The sequence below is a fragment of the Penaeus japonicus genome, unplaced genomic scaffold, assembly GCF_977035675.1.
Source record: "Penaeus japonicus unplaced genomic scaffold, GWHDUDI00000001_assembly GWHDUDI00000011, whole genome shotgun sequence".
Classification (NCBI taxonomy): domain Eukaryota; kingdom Metazoa; phylum Arthropoda; class Malacostraca; order Decapoda; family Penaeidae; genus Penaeus; species Penaeus japonicus.
The window spans coordinates 31605266-31610265 of record NW_028234413.1 but is presented as its reverse complement, the minus strand read 5'-3'; the positions used below and the strand labels follow the sequence as shown (position 1 = coordinate 31610265).

The 5000-nt window shown below is 45.7% G+C and overlaps 1 protein-coding gene across 3 annotated transcripts in view; it reads left to right on the top strand.

Annotated features, from left to right (window-relative positions):
* Positions 1 to 5000, top strand: part of LOC122243603 (uncharacterized) — a 100675-nt gene that overhangs the window by 16878 nt on the left and 78797 nt on the right. For 2 of the 3 annotated variants that reach the window (XR_015191381.1, XM_043001259.2), the window contains exon 1: positions 3891 to 4214. The exons of the other annotated variant lie outside the window; for it this stretch is intronic. The gene's annotated coding sequence lies outside the window, so the exon portion shown is untranslated. Of the gene's footprint in view, positions 1 to 3890; positions 4215 to 5000 lie in introns of those variants that run through there. 3 annotated transcript variants of the gene reach the window in all.

Sequence of the window (5000 nt, the reverse complement as noted above, 5' to 3'; positions counted from 1 at the left end):
TAATGTCAAGAGCATAGATTTAAGACCAGGTTTGCTGCAGACATGAGCACGGCTTTTGTGCCTTGGTTTAGAGACCTGTATTTTGGATTTTTAAATAAAGAAGAGAAGAAGAAGGGAACAGAATGAGAGACAGATCAAAGGAGAGAGAGGGAGAGAGCGAGAATGGGAATGGAAGTAAACATTGAATATGAGAGAGAGGGGGGTGGGGTGGAGAGAGAGAGTTTGTGAAATAGAGTATGGGAATAGGAATAAAAATCGGGAGAGAGAGAGAGATGAGGGGGAGAGAGGTTGGGGTGAGAGAGAGAGGGAGAGGAGGAGGGGTGGGGGGGGTAGAGAGAGAGGGGGGAAGAAAAAGAGATAGAGAGAGAGGAGGGGAAGAGAAAGGGAGAACGATATAGAGGGGGGGAAGTTGGGGTGAGAGGGAGGAGGGGAGGAGAGAGAGGGGAGAGGGAGAGAGAAAGAGAGAGAGAGAGAGAGAGAGAGAGAATCCATGTTGCGCTTGTGCCTACACTCATTGAAGTAACACATGGTGTTCGTGAGTTAGGACAAATGAAACTAATTTTCCTGAAATCTGGAGCAGCCAGATGATATCGTTGGGTGGCAAGGGAAGTGGGAATCTCAAGTGATACAGATAGATCAGCAGCCACTCTAATCCTTCTGGGTTCACTGTGTGCTACGGGAGTCGTAATGAGACACTGATTTATATTTATGTATTATGGATATCCGCTTAAAACTTTTGCCAGTGAAGATTATCGATATTGGATTAGATTCGGTTGAGCAGATGTGATTGGCTGCTCCGATCATCTGAGAACATAATTGTGTCATATATCGAAGATGCAGGTCTGCCCTTAGATACAGCATTTGACCTTTACTTCAGAACGCATTCAGTTGCATAAGCATGTAACGTTGTCCCTGCGAATATTTACTCTGAACATCTAATATCAAGTTGCACCGACGCAAGAGAAAGAACAGAGCACAACCCCGACTCACGCACATACGTTCATCCCGAGTGAGCGAGCGCGGACGCAAGACGGGGCCGAGATGAACCGCGGCGTCCCATTCGTCATCGCGGCGTGAAAAAGATCCCATCGTGAATCGGGGAACAGAGTCGACGCAACAGAGCCTTTTAGTTTATTAACAGAGGCATTTCCTTTTCAGCATTAATTCAGCTTGAGCATAAGCGTCTGGGATGCGTTGGACTTACGATCGATAAAACCATCATTCAGGCGGCGTGAAGGCTAAAGCAGGGAGGGATATAGGGCTTAGCCGCGCGTGAAGGTACCGGGGTCGGGTTATTGCTGAACACTGCAGGATCCTGATTTATGCTTCTCGTTGCTACTTCCACAAGATGCAATCCTGACGTTGTTGCAGGTTCACGCCAGCGTATGAATAGATATTCTTGCTTGCTAGCAGATGCCATAATTTTTGGTAGACAAGATTGAAACAGGATTTTTGGAAGGGTTTGTAACATTTGTTGCTTTGTTGTAATCGCATGCTTAATGTTGGACGCTAGTTCGAGAATGAGTTGATTTTCTCTCATGCTTTATAACAAAACTATAAATTTACAGCAAGGATGCTTGGAAAAGGGTTCCTTTAATTGAATACGCACTCACTGTGCATCTATGCGGTATGAATATTAGGTCCTACCAAGGACCCCAACAGTGCAACTGTTATCAGCGGCGGAGATGCCTCCTCCAAGTTAGCTGGAGACTGCGAGCTAAGAAAGGAAACTTGGAACCCCTACTTTTCTTTTCTTCGGAAGAAGACGACCCTGTCTACCCTCCTAAGGCGTGATCTTATCACCCGGGGGGCCACGGAGGGTCGTACTCGACCCGTCCGTCTATGATGATGAAGGACCCCCGTCCCGAAAAAAACAAACGAGGCTCGACAGGAACCTTATTATAGGAGTGAGACATTACGTGATAGATAGAACATACATACATACATACATAAAGCATAGATAATTTTGTGTCCACTATTTTTCAACCCATGAATGGCGTAGAGCTCTCGTAGAGTTGTGTGTTATAGGCTATATTTTATTTTAATATCTCTTACCAGTTTTGCATGTGTGTTTGTGTGTGTATGTATGTGTGCGTGCGTGTGTACTTTATACATATATCTAAGCAGGCGACACAAACTTTCATACCTACTCATACCTACACGCATACAATCATACCCATACCTATACACTGTGAGGTCTATACATGCACATTTCGGTCGGTCATTGTTCGTTTCAAAGTCGGGCCCAGGGAATGGCCTATGGCCCTCTTGGGTGCCCTCCTTAATGAGAATCTGAAATCCTTCGGAACGTTTGATTGATTGTGCAAAAAGGCATTCATTTGGCTTTATCATTTATCGCAAAACTCCGCGAACTTTCCCGCCGCACGCTGATTCATTCTTTAAAGAAGGGAATAATTCCTTCGCCCTCTTTCCATTATTTTCCAGCCGCGATGAAATATGTGTCGCGGATGCTGTCGCCCGTTTCTTTCCTCCCTCTTTTGTGGGACTGGCCATCAGTAAATGAAATTGTGTATTTCCTCGGCGTGGGTAGTTTGGCGCGGCGTCCGTCTGCAGCCAGGCGGAAATAGTGCCGTGGCGCTGAAAGTGATCCGATTCCTTCTTCGGAAGCCAGCGTTGTGTAGACTCCGGATTTTTATCCAATTTTTTATTGCCCTAAATTGACTGGCATAACTCGAGGAATTAGCTGATCGTACCCGGACGTGGTGGAGTGAGTCGCTCTTATTGACTTAATATATTGATTTTTAGAGTCGGTGATTTTCACAGTTTAGACTTATGATGTTGGCATGATGTTTTGACTATATGTACGTAGCTTTAAATATCTAGGAGTTGACCTAATGCCGTTCCGTTCCGTCCTTGTTTCTAAAGTCAGTAAGTGTTACTCGACGAATCCTATGACAGAATACGAGTTCCATGAACGGTTTGAGGATTTCGAGTCTCCAAATTTAATATCCTCTGATCAAACGGCGATATAGACATGAAATAGGTATTCTGTCATCGAATGACAGTTCTGACGGAGTAAGCTTTCTTCCCAACGGGTCCTGGGTTCGTTGGTGAAATTGTAACTCCCACCAAAAAGATCGTTTGGAATTTTCACTTCAGACCAGAAGAAAAGTCAAGACGATATCGGTATTTTGTCAATAAAATAATGACTTCACCATATACTCTAATGGAATGTTTCTGCGTGTCTGTTTGTGATTTTTTGCGTATATGTCTCTTTCACGGTGTCTGTGTTTGTATTTGCGTTGAATGTTATGTGTAATATACGTGTAAATTGCACATACTTAGGCTTGAGGCAAAGCCATGTCATATTACAGTTTTGCGGAAATGCGGGCACATTGCTGTGATGGGTGTGCGGGGTCCATGTTTGCAGGTCGGTCGTAATGCAAGCGTTAATTGGGGCATTGAGCATCTGTGCAGCAAGCGTTGTGCAAGCCGAATGTTTTAACTTCCGTCATGTTTACTGAAATGTTGTTTTTATCGATCATTTATTAGCCATAGAAAATGACAGGTGGGGGAGATTTGTATGAGCACTGTTCTTGTTGATTGGGGGTGATTACCTGCGACCACCTGCTCCCCCTGTCAACGTACACTGGGGATGAAGGGAAATGCGGTATAATCGCGACGAAAGTGGTTGTAAATCATGCTGTTAACACTATTTAGAGTTATGCTGACGATGGCAGTGTTAGGAAAGAGCAGGTGAAGAGCAGGGAGGGAAAAACTGATGGAGGGGGAGGGGGGGAAGTCCAGGTAGGCTGGAGAATACCTGGTCCTCCTGTCTCCCCCTCCCTTCCCCCTCCCCTTCCCGGCTCCCATCCCGCTCCCAGCACACACGCACGCTCGCTCGCACCGGTACAGCGGTCTCGGAGCCATTCCCGTCCGTGGCTTAGTGTTGGCCAAGCCTCCTCGTGCGGTGGTTGTGTGTGCGCTGCGCTCCCGAGAAGTGGAATAAGTTTTGCGACTATTACTGTCGTTTCTCCAATTCTTTTGCGTCTTCTAAAACGATCGGAGCGGCGACGGGAGACCCTTACGGAGTTAGTTGAGGGCCGATCTTGAGTGGTATCGTAAGCTTAATATTCTTGAGGTGGTTTTAACCCGGTGGAAAATGACAGTATAGTATTTAACTGTGTCTGGATTATATCTTACCCCTGCAACGCCGCCTAAGACAGCTCTGAGGAAGCTCCAGTAACTTTCGGGTAAGTTTTTGAACTCCTTTTTATCGATTTGTTTACGGCGCAATTATTGGGTAATTATTTATGGTTAAGTTCGCCCTCCCTTCTCTCAGAATTTAGGACACGGCAAAAGTGCTCTCGGGGCTGGATGACACCAAGGTCACAATCAAAAAGTTAGTGCTTCCCCCTCGCCCCCGAAAATATAAAAAATAAGAAATGACTTGCTCTCTAGCTCTGGTGTATCGGTATTACATTGTTACTAGCGGACGTCGCTGAGGAACGGAAAGATGTCGGGGTACAGGTGTGTTATACGTCCGTTAGGGTCGTCCTTTCTCCCCTCCCACTCCGCCGCTCGCCGCTCCCAACCCCCTCACCTGGCCCCCCAATCTGCTCCATTGCCATACGATTTACGAGGACTTCGGGTGTCTTGTAATCTTGGTATTTTGTATTCCTCCCGTGTGCTAAACGGAACTGCTGCAGGGGAATATTCGTCCCTTCTTACTGTGGTGAATTCCGTTTGTATGCTACTCTTTATTTTTCCTTGATTCCAAGTTGTGTGTGATCACTGGTCTGATACAACTTATTTGTCTTTATTTTTCGAACGTTGTTAAATTATTTTAGCGCTATGTTGGGCATTAGATTAGTCTTTTCCTCAGTGGCTAACTCCTTTTTTGTTTTGTTGAATTAGGCTTTCTCCTGTCTTTCACGGTGGACATCACAGAACGTGTATACTCCATTTTGATAGATGGCCGGCCTTTGGAACAGGTCTCTGCATACCTACGTTAACGTGGGATATTGCATTTCAAGCGA